The sequence below is a fragment of the Triticum aestivum genome, chromosome 2D, assembly GCF_018294505.1.
Source record: "Triticum aestivum cultivar Chinese Spring chromosome 2D, IWGSC CS RefSeq v2.1, whole genome shotgun sequence".
NCBI lineage: Eukaryota > Viridiplantae > Streptophyta > Magnoliopsida > Poales > Poaceae > Triticum > Triticum aestivum.
In genome coordinates this window covers 651,238,003-651,253,902 of record NC_057799.1, presented here as the reverse complement: position 1 = coordinate 651,253,902, position 15,900 = coordinate 651,238,003, and the positions used below count along the sequence as shown (strand labels likewise).

General features: G+C 42.2%; 1 pseudogene; it reads right to left on the bottom strand.

Moving 5' to 3' along the window:
• Positions 1 to 3,930: 3,930 nt before the first annotated feature.
• LOC123056190 (NAC domain-containing protein 20-like) lies at positions 3,931 to 15,275 on the bottom strand (annotated as a pseudogene).
• Between the last annotated feature and the right edge of the window lie 625 nt (positions 15,276 to 15,900).

Sequence of the window (15,900 nt, the reverse complement as noted above, 5' to 3'; positions counted from 1 at the left end):
TCAACAGCCAAAAAAGGCTAAATTACGAACCTTAGAATCAGGTCATGGAGTTCAAGGGGAAACTCCTCCACACCCTCCTGGTACGAGTTGAGCACGATCGCGGACTCATCGGGGTCGTCGAAGCTGCAGAACCTGCTGCTGCTGCTCGACGTCGAGCTGTTGACCCTTGCAAAGTATTATTCTGAACACGCTGCGGAACGCCCATATGAATTTTCCACGACGGCACCAAACTAAATGTAAGTAATATTGCTGTAGGAAATACAGGAGTACTCCAAGAGTGTTCCTGTTCATCTGATGGATTGTGTGTGTGCTAAGAGCCATGCCAAGCTGCACATTTAGTATGCATAGGACCCTAATTTCTATGCCACCGGGACGCAAAGACTGCAAGCTGCATATAAAAGAAATTACATTGTCCTGTCCTGAGATTGGAGTCAAGATCCGGATCAAATTACATTGTCAGATTTTTCTATAACTGAAGCTAGATTAAGTACACTGCCTGCTTCCGCAGGCTATAAAGAAAATTGCCCAATGTCATATATCATACGAAGATTAGTTCAGCAATGTAGGACCGAACCAATGTTGGTGTATCATAGGAATCATGTGGTGCCTTGGGGCTCATGCAGGGGTGTTGAGAGTTGACACGCTGCACAGGACTTTGGGCTCAAGCGTTGAAACCAAACTTTAATATTGCAACTCAAGAAAAGGGAAACTGTGAGCAGATAAAGGAGCATGTAGCAGCTCTTCCTATGGATGGGAACTGACTAAGAGATCGGGAAAAGGTGAGATGTCTGAAGAAATTAAGTATGCCGATGATGCATCCAGAGCCCCTAATTAAGGTGAAGTTAGTTACAGACCTCCACTCCAATTTTACCCAGCGCCGCTCGTCCGCAGCCACCGGACGCGGATCCCCCTAGAATTCATTTTTTGCTTTTTGTGTGGTGTGTACTGTCAAACTAACTAACATATGCGTACAGTAGTGATTAGAAGGTACTTTCAGTCAGTTAGATGGATAAAGATCAAGCTTGGCACAATAAAAATTGAGAGGAGAACTGAATATGCATGTTATCCTTCATTAATCATTCATATGGTCGTTAGATCATCAATCCACCAGTACATGAGTCAGGAAAGAAATCTTCCCTTTTCACAACAAAGATAGCACACTACCCACTTCCTTATTTGTACAATATACTGTAAGTAGTAGTACAAAGCCTATACCCCTTCATGAATCACTCACACTCTCTCACTCACTTTGTATTGTCCTCATTCTCTCTTCTCTGTACCATTCCCTTGACTGATACATAGCAGCACTAACTGAATTTTGTCGCTGGATCACACAACGTATCACACATTCAAACTGCACATGTAAGATTTGGCACACAAGATCATCAAGAAGAGTCTCTCTCAATTGCATATACAGGCACAAAAAAGAAGTGGAATTCAGAAATCAATCAAGTAGATGTTGTACCTGAACCTCCTGTAGGATTTGGGGGAGGTTGTCAACGAGCCAGGCATCCAAGTCCTCATGCGACGATGGTGCGTCGACGGAGAGGATGCACAGGATCTCGACGGGCGCCATGGTGGAGGTCATGGCGGGTTGGGCGGCGCCGGATCGGGTAGAGGAGGTGGAGGGCGCGCGGATCCTGGAGGGAGGCGCCGGATCTGGCCGGTGAAAGTCCCGTGGCGGCGTTCGAACCTCCAAGGAGAGCTCGAGGACTGGGCATCCATGGCGCTGGCACTGAGCTCCTGGAGAGAAGGAGAGACAAGGAGATTAGAGAGAGAGAGAGAGAGAGAGAGAGAGAGAGAGAGAGAGAGAGAGAGAGAGAGAGAGAGAGAGAGAGATAGATAGAGGAAAGAGAGAAGGCAGGGGCGCGGGGGCGTGACCTGGGTGGTCGCCGGACGACGCGCGAGGGAGGCCCGGGAGCGGGGATCGGATGATTTGCCCCACTTTAGGGTTGGATGATTTGCCCTTTGATTGTCTCAATGACAGTGGCCCCGGGCCTCACCCGGTAGCCTCTAGGGGGGGCAAATGATCCAATGGAGAAGTAAAGTGGGGCAAAAGATCCAATTTCTCGGAGGAGCTCGGGGTCGAGCGCGCTGCGGGCGCTGGTCGTGGCGGCGGCGGCACTCGGGGCTGGGCGGGCCGGATCTGGGCTCGAAACGTTTTCTCACTTTATAAAAAGGATCGCGGGTTGAATACCAAAAATTACAGGGACGTTTCTGCAAAATTGGCGACGACGTACAACCAGAGGCAATATCTGATTTATTATTATTAGGGAAATATGGATGGGATCAAGTCCAGACGTGTTGATGAGCCCCCTACGAAGAGATTTTAGTGCCGAACTCTCTTAGTAATATAAGTGAGTTTTGATTGTCGGGGTTTGATTCCAACAGATGGATTGGTGGCGGGTTCCTCTATGGTCATCACCTACTTGTGGGTCTCTGCCATCACTAACGATGAGAGCGTTGGTGTGGATGGGATTTTGTCAATTGTGGTTGGCCAACTCTAACTGACAATCCATCGAGACAATTGTACTTGGGTTGGGTTGATTTAACCCAAGTCTTGATGTGACCTAATGTGTATCCATATTGTGAACATCGGTACTTCGTTTCCTAAGTCTCTATTTGAGTTTCACTTGTTCCATGTGTATGGGTTGTCTCATTCCATGTCTTGACATACTTTCGTGATGCTTTATTTTCCCGACATGCTACTTTATGACAATGTTCATACCATTTTTAATTTCTTATTAATTATGTACAAGTCTTGCAAGTATGAAAGTGGTCATTGGGAATTCCAATTCTAATATCTTTGGGGGTGAGCTTTGTGTGGGCGATTACGTCGATTCCGGTCATGTGGGTGATGCCTAGTTGCTAGGTCACTCGGTCAACTAGCTTGTTCCAAATTGTGGCTTTTGATAGGGATGGCAGGGCTGGCATCTCTTGTATTCATGCTTTATCAACTGCCATGTTATGGCTGGCCTTCAAGCCATTTTGTTTGTACTTAGCTACTTGCTCTTGCATAACAGATGTGTTATGTATTCTCAAGTCACCATTTAGAGTCTGTGTTGTGATATTCAATTTGTTTAAGGATGTCATGCGTAGTGTGTGTATGATATGAAGCACATGGTGCGTGTTCTTGGAGTCGGGCTTCGCTAGTATGTGCATGGAAAGGTTGCTGAGCAATGCAGTGCTTTGTAAATTCTCGAGTATGCGTTCCTATCATTATAAGAAGTATTATACACCCAATTGTTCTTGAGCCACAAGGCAGCAGACTTGCTCATGGAAATGTTTCTACACCTGCTCTCGAAAATCAATCTCTCGGATAAAAGAGTCTTGGGGTCTCCGTGAATACTTCGGTGGGACAATCCGTCATTCGATCTCGACCAGATGTGAATTCATACCCCTGGGATGGTGTATGTGACTGGGAAGATGGAGCGCTGGAGTCATGCCTTGGTGGTTTTAACCTGGGCCAGGGCTCCGTGGTGAGGTCATACGGGTTAAGTTCGTATGCATATGGGGCGATGGTCACTGACTTCAATTCATTGCATCCCCTTAGTGCTTGATTTAAATCACAAGCTCTTTCACGATGTATCGATCAGTTGCAGCTAATTTTCACTGGCCACTAATATGTTCCGTTGATTCTATTTTTGGCTTTTGGTTGAGTTTATTTAAGCCTCACTTTTCTTCTGGTTTTTTATTTGTTCCGATTCTCTTTCGTGTTTGCATTTAAAAAATATTCATTAATATAAAAAATGTTCAGGAATCTTACTCCCGCCATTCCATTATATTTACACGACCAACAAATCAAGGGGTCAGAAGCAAATCTACATGGAAGATGGTGATCGACATGCTACCTGAATCCGGGAGGAACCATTCAGCAGCTGGAGATCAAAGTGCTACTCCGTACATTTAAGGATTTAAAAGTTACGTCCGTTAAACATTCTGCGAATTATGCCGCTCATAAATTAGCGAAGATTTGTTTAGGGGAAGCTGAAGGTTTGAGGCGGCACTAGCTGCGGAGGAGTCGTGGAGCAGCGATATTGACAACAAGCTGTCCAGGAAGTTCTAGTTGATGCCGGCCGCCGCCAGTTCCTGCTGGACTACGTCGTATCCGGCTTCACTACAACCAGGAAAGGCTTCGCTGCAACCACCAAATGCGGTCGGCGGCGGTGGGCCCTCGATGTGCTGTGGGATGTTGTTGAAGATGCCCTTCTTGCACTCCAGCGCGTCCTCGGAGGAGTACTGGGTACCCTGGCCGGGGAAGCCGAGGCCGCCAACTCCGGCAATGGATGCGGCGCTCTGCTGGTAACAGAGGTCACCGCCTTGGTCGTGCAGCCTGGGCCGCGTTTCGTAGCAGGCCCCGAGGCCCGGAGCGGCAGCATATGCTGGGAACATGTAAGATGGCTTCTGGTTCGGGGTTGGCTTCTGGAATGCCCTGCACACCACCCAACCTTCCTCCTACGTCATCACCATTATCATCAACGTCAAATTCTCTAAAGAAAAAGAGCAACTGATCAGGAAGAAGGTTTGTTGATGAATTACTCACCTGGGTGGGAGCGTGCTCGCTGGTATGGAGACAGTTCTCGTGAATTATCCAGTCGGTTTTCCTACCATTGGGTGCGCGGCCCCTGTAAAAGACGAGCGTCTTCCTCATGCCAAAGACGCTGCGGCTCCTTGATGACCCACAATAATAGGGGATCTATCGTAGTCTTTTCGATAATTAAGAGTGTCGAACCCAACGAGGAGCGCAAGGAAATGATAAGCGGTTTCAGCAAGGTATTCTCTGCAAGCATAGAAATTATAGGTATCAGATAGTTTTGTGATAAGATAATTGGTAACAAGTAACAAAAGTAAATAAAGTGCAGCAAGGTGGCCCAGTCCTTTTTGTAGCAAAGGACAAGCCTGGACAAACTCTTATATAAACGAAAACGCTCCCGAGGACACATGGGAATTATCGTCAAACTAGTTTTCATCACGTTCATATGATTCACGTTCGGTACTTTGATAATTTGATATGTGGGTGGACCGGTGCTTGGGTGCTGCCCTTACTTGGAAAAGCATCCTACTTATGATTAACCCCTATTGCAAGCATCCACAACTACAAAAGAAGTATTAAGGTAAACCTAACCATAGCATGAAACATATGGATCCAAATCAGCCCCTTACGAAGCAACGCATAAACTAGGGTTTAAGCTTCTGTCACTCTAGCAACCCATCATCTATGTATTACTTCCCAATGCATTCCTGTAGGCCCAAATAATGGTGAAGTGTCATGTAGTCGACGTTCACATAACACCACTAGAGGAGAGACAACATACATCTCATCAAAATATCGAACGAATACCAAATTCACATGACTACTAATAGCAAGACTTCTCCCATGTCCTCAGGAACAAACGTAACTACTCACAAAGCATATTCATGTTCATAATCAGAGGAGTATTAATATGCATAAAGGATCTGAACATATGATCTTGCACCAAATAAACCAACTAGCATCAACTACAAGGAGTAATCAACACTACTAGCAACCTACAGGTACCAATCCCAGACTTGGAGGCAAGAATTGGATACAAGAGATGAACTAGGGTTTGAGAGGAGATGGTGCTGGTGAAGATGTTGATGGAGATTGGCCCCCTCCCGATGAGAGGAGTGTTGGTGATGACGATGGCGATGATTTCCCTCTCTCGGAGGGAAGTGTCCCCAGCAGAACAGCTCTGCCGGAGCCCTAGATTGGTTCCGCCAAGGTTCCGCCTCGTGGCGGCGAAGTCTCGTCCCAAAAGCTTGCTTCTAATTTTTCTTCGGACGAAAGACTTCATATAGCAGAAGATGGGCATCGGAGAGCCAACAGAGGGCCCACGAGGCAGGGGGCGCGCCCCCACCCTCGTGGCCAGGGTGTGGGCCCCCTCTAGTATTTCTGCCGCTCAATATTTTTTATTATTTTCAAAAATGACTTTCGTGGAGTTTCAGGACTTTTGGAGTTGTGCAGAATAGGTCTCTAATATTTGCTCCTTTTCCAGCACAGAATTCCAGCTGCTGGCATTCTCCCTCGTTATGTAAACCTAGTAAAATAAGAGAGCATAGGCATAAGTATTGTGACATAATGTGTAATAACAGCCCATAAAGCAATAAATATCGATATAAAAGCATGATGCAAAATGGACATATCAACTCCCCCAAGCTTAGACCTCGCTTGTCCTCAAGCGGAAGCCGATAACGATAAATATGTCCACATGTTTAGAGACAGAGGTGTCCATAAAATAAAATACGGACATGAGGGCATCATGATCATTCTTATAACAGCAACATATATGGATATTGTCATATGATTTCTTATGCTCAAGTAATAATCTATTCACAAATGCAAAGTATGAATCAGAAACTTTATTGAGAACTAACAAACTATAATCTCAGTCATTGAGGCAATTGCAATTTATCATAACATCAGAAAGAGTCTATGTCAGAGCTTTCTAGCAAGTCCACATACTCAACTATCATTTAGTCTTTCATAATTGCTAACAATCACGCAATACTTGTGGTTACGGAGTTTTAATCGGACACAGAGAAAGATAGGGGCTTATAGTTTCGCCTCCCAACCTTTTACCTCAAGGGTAATGTCAACAATAATAACTCATGCTAACTTACATCCAATTATATATATATATATATATATATATATATATATATCTGGATCTTTCCAACATCCTGTGCTTGCCAAATGATAAAATGTAAAAAGGAAAGGTGAAGATCACCATGACTCTTGCATAAGGTAGAAGGTAATAATAAAAGATAGGCCCTTCACAGAGGGAAGCAGAGGTTGCCATGCGGTTTTACGGTTGGATGCACAAAATCTTAATGCGAAAGAACGTCACTTTATATTGCCACTTGTGATATAGACCTTTATTATGCAGTCCGTCGCTTTTATTTCTTCCACATCACAAGATCGTATAAAGCTTATTTCCTCCACACCAATCAATCATACATATTTAGAGAGCAATTTTTATTGCTTGCACCGATGACAACTTACTTGAAGGATCTTACTCAATCCATAGGTAGATATGGTGGACTCTCATGGCAAAACTGGTTTAAGGGTTTTTGGAAGCACAAGTAGTATCTCTACTTGGTGCAAAGAATTTGGCTAGCATGAGGGGGAAAGGCAAGCTCAACATGTTGGATGATCCATGACAATATACTTTATCTCAGATATAAGAAAAGATAACCCATTACGTTGTCTTCCTTGTCCAACATCAACTCTTTAGCATGTCATATTTTAATGAGTGCTCCCAATCATAAAAGAGGTCCTAGATAGTATATTTATATGTGAAACCTCTCTTTCTTTATTACTTCCTATTAATTGCAACGATGACCAGAACTATGTTTGTCAACTCTCAACAACTTTTAATCATCATACTCTTTATATGTGAAGTCATTACTCTCCATAAGATCAATATGATCTCTTTTTATTTCTTTTTATTCTTTCTTTTTGTTTTATTCACTCAAAATCATGGCAAAATAATCAAGCCCTTGACTCAACACTAATATTTATTATATAGCTCACGGACTCGATTACATAGAGGGATCATAAAGCAAAACTCAAAACTAGATCATACCAAAACTTTATTCTACTAGATCAAGATACTACTAAGAGGATCGAACTAAGAAAAACGGTAAAGATAGGAGTGTGATGGTGATACGATACCGGGGCACCTCCCCCAAGCTTGGCAGTTGCCAAGGGGAGTGCCCATACCCATGTGATTATGTCTCCTTTGTTGGTGAAGAAGATGGAGGTGATGATGGATAGTCGCACATTGAGCGTAAGAGGTCCTCCAGCTTGCGGATAATGCCCTTGAGTGCGATTATATGCTCCTTCAACACAATATTTTCACGTGTGAGATACTTGTTTTGTATACGAGCTAGCTCAATCATCTTGAAAGCTTCGATCTCAGTTGGGGTAAGAAGATTGTGATCAAGTTGAAGGATGTCTTCTGTTGCCGGAACTTGGTCCTCCGTGGCCTTCTTGATCCCTTCATCCTTGTTGATCTCCATGGGTTCTTTCCTCTTCAGCTCTATCTTCATTAGCCATGCATCGTTGTCACCATTGTCAGAGGAGGGGGACGACATGATGCCTGGCCTTGACAACCCTGACAGAAAACAGCTCGAAACAAGAACAAAGGATAATTGCGTGATACGGTGGTCAAAACCTTCAGGAGATTATATAATGAATTTTTACCAACCAAAATACGTAACGTGCAAGAAAACGGAGTCCTGAGAGTGCACGAGGTTCCCACGAGGTAGGGGGCGCGCCAGGGGGGTAGGGCGTGCCCTCCACCCTCGTGGGGACCTCGTGTCCTTCCCGGACTGCTTCTTATTTTTCTATTTTTCTAAATATTTCAAAACAGAGATAAATTGCCATTAGAACTGTTTTGGAGTCGGTTTACTTACCGTACCACTTACCTATTCCTTTTCGGAGTCTGAAACGTTCTGGAAAGTGTCCCTTATGTATTCCTCCGGGGTCACGGTTTCAATAACATTGGTTTCGACATTTATGGGATTACCTGAGATATAATGTTTGATTCTTTGACCGTTCACCACCTTCGGATTTGTGCCTTCGAAGTTGTTGATTTTTATGGCACCGGAACGATAGACCTCCTCGATAACGTAAGGACCATCCCATTTAGAGAGAAGTTTTCCTGCAAAAAATCTTAAACGAGAGTTGTATATCAATACATAATCACCTACATGAAACTCACACTTTTGTATTCTGTTAACTTTTTCTTTAAACAATTTGGCATTCTCATAGTCTTGGGTTCTCCATTCATCAAGTGAGCTAATGTCAAACAACCTCTTCTCACCGGCAAGTTTGAAATCATAATTGAGCTCTTTAATAGCCCAATAAGCCTTATGTTCTAGTTCGAGAGGTAAGTGACATGCTTTTCCATAAACCATTTCATACGGAGACATACCCATAGGATTTTTATATGCAGTTCTATAGGCCCATAATGCATCATCAAGTTTCTTGGACCAATTCTTTATAGATCTATTAACAGTCTTTTGGAAAATTAATTTGAGCTCTCTATTGCTCAATTCTACTTGACCACTAGACTGTGGGTGATAAGGAGATGCAATTCTATGATTAACATCATACTTAGCAAGCATTTTACGATAAGCACCATGAATAAAATGTGAACCACCATCAGTCATTAAATATCTAGGGACTCCAAACCTCGAAAAAATAACTTCTTTAAGCATCTTAATAGAGGTGTTATGATCAGCACTACTAGTTGAAATAGCTTCTACCCACTTAGTAACGTAATCAACAGCAACTAAAATATGTGTGTATCCATTAGAGGCAGGAAAAGGTCCCATATAATCAAAGCCCCAAACATCAAATGGTTCAATAACAAGTGAATAATTCATAGGCATTTCTTGACGTCTACTAATATTACCAATTCTGTGACATTCATCGCAAGATAAAACAAACTTACGGGCATCCTTGAAGAGAGTAGGCCAATAAAAACCGGATTGCAATACCTTATGTGCAGTTTTATCTCCAGCGTGGTGTCCTCCATAAGTTTCGGAGTGACACTTGCGTAGGATCTGTTCTTGTTCAAGCTCAGGTACACAACGTCTAATAACACCATCTACTCCTTCTTTATAAAGATGTGGGTCATCCCAAAAATAATGTCTCAATTCATAGAAGAACTTTTTCTTTTGTTGGTATGTGAAACTAGGTGGTATAAATTTAGCAACAATGTAATTAGCATAATCAGCATACCATGGAGCAGTACGAGAATCATTTATGACATTTAATTGTTCATCAGGAAAGCTATCATCAATAGGTAGTGGGTCATCAAGAACATTTTCCAACCTAGACAAGTTGTCTGCAACGGGATTCTCAGCTCCCTTTCTATCAATAATATGCAAATCAAATTCTTGTAACAAGAGAACCCATCTAATAAGTCTAGGTTTTCCATAAGATATTTAATAGCAGCATGATCAGTGTGAATATTTACTTTAGAATCAACAATATAAGGTCTAAACTTATCACAAGCAAATACAACTGCTAAGAATTCTTTTTCAGTAGTATCATAATTTCTTTGAGCATTGTCTAGAGTTTTACTAGCATATTGAATAAGATTTAATTTCTTATCAACTCTTTGCCCTAGAACAACACCTACAGCATAATCACTGGCATCACACATGATTTTAAAAGGTAAATTCCAATCAGGTGGCTGAACAATAGGTGCAGAAATCAATGCTTTCTTAAGTATTTCAAATGCTTCTACACAATCATCATCAAAGACAAATGGTATATATTTTTGTAATAAATTAGTCAGAGGCCGAGAAATTTTTGAGAAGTCCTTAATGAACCTCCTATAAAAACCGGCATGACCAAGGAAACTTCTTATACCTTTGATGTCCTTGGGACACGACATCTTTTCAATAGCATCAACCTTGGCTTTATCAACTTCAATGCCTCTTTCAGAAACTTTATGGCCCAAAACAATGCCTTCATTAACCATAAATTGGCACTTCTCCCAATTCAAGACAAGGTTAGTTTCTTCACATCTCTGCAAAACTCGATCAAGGTTGCTCAAGCAATCATCAAAAGAGGATCCATAAACGGAGAAATCATCCAGGAAAACCTCACAAATCTTTTTACAAAAGTCAGAAAATATAGCCATCATGCATCTTTGAAAGGTAGCAGGTGCGTTACATAAACCAAAAGGCATACGTCTATAAGCAAAAGTACCGAAAGGGCAAGTAAAAGTGGTCTTTGATTGATCATCGACTGACACAGGTATTTGAGAGAAACCAGAATAACCATCTAGAAAGCAAAAATGTGTATGTTTGGATAATCTTTCTAGCATTTGATCGATGAAAGGTAAGGGGTAATGATCTTTTTAGTAGCTTTATTTAATTTGCGGAAATCAATTACCATCCTATAACCTGTAATAATTCTTTGCGGAATCAATTCATCTTTATCATTAGGAACGATAGTAATACCTCCCTTCTTAGGGACACAATGGACATGACTTACCCACTGACTATCAGCAACGGGATAAATTATACCTGCCTCAAGGAGCTTTAGTATTTCCTTTCTTACCACTTCTTTCATCTTAGGATTAAGCCGTCGTTGGTGATCACGAACTGGTTTGGCATCTTTCTCCAAATTTATTTTATGTTGACATAGAGTGGGACTAATGCCCTTAAGATCATCAAGAGTATATCCAATACTAGCGAGGTGCTTCTTCAGAGTTTTCAATAATCTCTCTTCTTCATGCTCTGAAAGGTTAGCACTAATAATAACAGGATATATCTTCTTCTCATCAAGATAAGCATATTTAAGAGTATCGGGTAAAGGTTTAAGTTCAAACACGGGATCACCCTTGGGTGGAGGAGGATCCCCTAGGATTTCAACAGGAAAATTGTGTTTCAGGATGGGTTCCTGTTTAAAGAATACTTCATCTATTTCCCTTCTTTCATTCATAAACATATCATTTTCATGGTCTAGCAAATATTGTTCTAAAAGATCACTAGGAGGTACGACAATAGAAGCAAGACCAATAATTTAATCTTTACTAGGCAATTCCTCTTCACGGTGTTGTCTACGAAATTTAGACAAATTAAACTCATGAGCATATCACCCAAACCAATAGAAACAACATCCTTTTCGCAATCTATCTTAGCATTAACAGTGTTTAAGAAGGGTCTACCAAATATAATGGGACAAAAGCTATCTTGTGGGGAACCAAGAACTAGAAAATCAGCAGGATATTTAGTTTTCCGGCACAAGACTTCAACATCTCTAACAATCCCAATTGGTGAAATAGTATCTCTATTGGCAAGCTTAATGGTAACATCAATATCTTCTATCTCAGCAGGTGCAATATCATGCATAATTTCTTTGTATAAGTAATGAGGTATAGCACTAGCACTAGCACCCATATCACACAAGCCATGATAACAATGATCTCCTATTTTAACAGAAATAACAGGCATGCCTACCACCGGTCTATGTTTATCTTTAGCACAGGGTTTAGCAATTCTAGCAGTTTCATTACAGAAATGAATGACATGCCCATCAATATTATCAGACAAGAGATCTTTAACAATAGCAATATTATGTTCAAATTTAACTTGCTCAGGAGGTGTATATGTTCTAATATTTCTTTTACGAACCACAGTTGAAGCTTTAGCATGATCTTTTATCCTAACAGGAAAAGGTGGTTTCTCAACATAAGCAGTAGGAACAATAGGATCATTATAAGTAATAGTCTTTTCTTCAACTTTAATAGGTGCAAATACTTTTACTTCTATGGGAGGATGATATTTAAACCACTTCTCTTTAGGGAGATCAACATAAGCAGCAAAAGATTCACAGAAAGAAGCTAGTATCTCAGAGTCAAGTCCATATTTAGTGTTAAATTTACGGAAAACATCGGTATCCATAAAAGATTTAACACAATCAAACTTAGGTGTCATACCTGACTCCTTACCTTCCTCGAGGTCCCAATCTTCAGAGTTGCGTTTAATTCTTTCCAATAAATTCCATTTGAATTCAATAGTCTTCATCATAAAAGAGCCAGCACAAGAAGTATCGAGCATGGTGCGATTGTTATCAGAAAGCCGAGCATAAATTTTTTGAATAATTATCTCTCTTGGGAGCTCATGATTGGGGCATGAATATAACATTGATTTAAGCCTCCCCCAAGCTGCATAGGATATAACATTGATTTAACATGGTTTCTCCTTCGCGAGGCCAAAAATTATGTATATAATTGCGATCACGATGAACAAGATGCATAGGATAAAACTTCTGATGAAATTCCAATTTCAATCGTTTGTAGTTCCATGATCCCATATCATCACATAGCCTATACCATGTCAATGCATCTCCCTTCAAAGATAAAGGGAAGACCTTCTTCTTAATAACATCATCGGGTATACCTGCAAGTTAAATAATCCACAAACTTCATCCACATATATTAGGTGCTCATCAGGATGCATTGTTCCATCTCCTGCAAAAGGATTAGCTAGCAGTTTTTCCAACATACCCGAAGGAATTTCAAAGTAGACATTTTCATATTCAGTAGGTTCAGTAGGTTGAGGAGCAACTCTTTGCTCTACTGGTCGGGGTGAAGATACCCGGAACAAGCCCCTCAGAGGATTACTTTCCATAGTAACAAGTGACAGTAAATTTCAACACACTATAAAAAAATTTCCTTACCAAATTCCACCTACCAAAGACGCTTCACTCCCCGGCAACGGCGCCAGAAAAGAGTCTTGATGACCCACAAGAATATGGGATCTATCGTAGTCCTTTCGATAAGTAAGAGTGTCAAACCCAACGAGGAGCAGAAGGAAATGATAAGCGGTTTTCAGCAAGGTATTCTCTGCAAGCACTGAAATTATAGGTAACAGATAGTTTTGTGATAAGATAATTGGTAACGAGCAACAAGTAACAAAAGTAAATAAAGTGCAGCAAGGTGGCCCAATCCTTTTTGTAGCAAAGGACAAGCCTGGACAAACTCTTATATAAAGGAAAACGCTCCCGAGGACACATGGGAATTATCGTCAAGCTAGTTTTCATCACGTTCATATGATTCGCGTTCGGTACTTTGATAATTTGATATGTGGGTGGACCGGTGCTTGGGTGCTGACCTTACTTGGACAAGCATCCCACTTATGATTAACCCCTATTGCAACCATCCGCAACTACAAAAGAAGTATTAAGGTAAACCTAACCATAGCATGGAACATATGGATCCAAATCAGCCCCTTACGAAGCAACGCATAAATTAGGGTTTAAGCTTCTGTCACTCTAGCAACCCATCATCTACTTATTACTTCCAAATGCCTTCCTCTAGGCCCAAATAATGGTGAAGTGTCATGTAGTCGACGTTCACATAACACCACTAGAGGAGAGACAACATACATCTCATCAAAATATCGAACGAATACCAAATTCATATGACTACTAATAGCAAGACTTCTCCCATGTCCTCAGGAACAAATGTAACTACTCACAAAGCATATTCATGTTCATAATCAGAGGAGTATTAATATTCATAAAGGATCTGAACATATGTTCTTCCACAAAATAAACCAACTAGCATCAACTACAAGGAGTAATCAACACTACTAGCAACCTACAGGTACCAATCCCAGACTTGGAGACAAGAATTGGATACAAGAGATGAACTAGGGTTTGAGAGGAGATGGTGCTGGTGAAGGTGTTGATGGAGATTGGCCCCCTCCCGATGAGAGGAGCGTTGGTGATGACGACGGCGATGATTTCCCCCTCCCGGAGGGAAGTGTCCCCAGCAGAACAGCTCTGCCGGAGACCTAGATTGGTTCCGCCAAGGTTCCGCCTCGTGGCGGCGGAGTCTCGTCCCGAAAGCTTGCTTCTGATTTTTCTTCAGACGAAAGACTTAATATAGCAGAAGATGGGCATCGGAGAGACAACAGGGGGCCCACGAGGCAGGGGGCGCGCCCAGGGGGGTAGGGCGCGCCCCCAACCTCGTGGTCAGGGTGTGGGCCCCCTCTAGTATTTCTTCCGCTCAGTATTTTTTATTATTTCCAAAAACAACTTTCGTGGAGTTTCAGGACTTTTGGAGTTGTGCAGAATAGGTCTCTAATATTTGCTCATTTTCCAGCCCAGAATTCCAGCTGCAGGCATTCTCCCTCCTTATGTAAACCTAGTAAAATAAGAGAGAATAGGCATAAGTATTGTGACATAATGTGTAATAACAACCTATAAAGCAATAAATATCGATATAAAAGCATGATGCAAAATGGACGTATCACTCCTTGATGACGTCACCGGCTTGTCCCTACCGGTGGCCTTCCAGAATCCGGCCACCGTGGCGCGGTTGGTGCGCGTACCGCTCGAATACTTGCGGTCCTTGCATCTGAAGAAGTACTACTCCGACGATGACTGCTCGTCCTCAGCCGCTTGACGCGCTCCCCGTCCTCCCCTGCCGCCACCATACTTCTCTGCACCAGCCACCATTGTTAACATCCAACTGGCATCAACTGAATACCATGTCCAAACTAGAAAATTAACTATACTAAAATTCAGATGAATTTGTAGTACCTTGGAGGTCCCATGGCTCGATCCGGTGGAGATCGACCTCCTGGATAATTCCGAGGTCGATCTTGTGGGCGGTCACCTTCCTGGCCAGATAGTACCCCACCAGCTCCTCCTCTGTGGGGTGGAACCTGAACCCAGGGGGAACATAAGACTCTTGATGGTGCTCGTCCATTGCTAGCATCTAGCTTTCTGCCTGTAGCTAGCTGGATCTCTTGTGAACTGAAATCGAGAACACAGCATTTTCAACTTACTACCACTAGTACATGCATGTGTGGAGGTCACAGCTGATCTGCAGAGAGGAGGAAAATAGCGCTAGCTGGTCCACTGAGTGGTCAATCATGTTATTATGCCTGTGGACCAAACAAGAAGGCTAGGTGCATTAATGCAACACTGAAATGAGAGGTGAGCACGCGCTTATATAAGCTGCTATTTATCTTGTATAATCTAGCTCTAGCAGCCTATATAGCTCACACCAAAGCTATCTATCTATCTACAATAAGTGTAGTGCAATCATGTCCTGGATCCATTTTTTGAGGAGAAAGTACAATTGTAATCTAGGCTGATTGCAAGCACATCATGGCATGGAATGTGGGTAGTCTGGTCTAGCTTGTAATGTAAAGTGGGAATGGAAGAAAATAAAAGAGAAAAGGTGAATGAAAAGGACCTGCAGTGCTTTTAGGGGCATGAATGCAAAGGCCAGCCAGCATGTTTCTTTGAGTGCACTTCAGGATTAGTCTCCTCTCTCTGTCTCTCCCTCCCTCCCTCTCTCTCTCTCTCTCTCTCTCTCTAAATCATCCACCAGACCA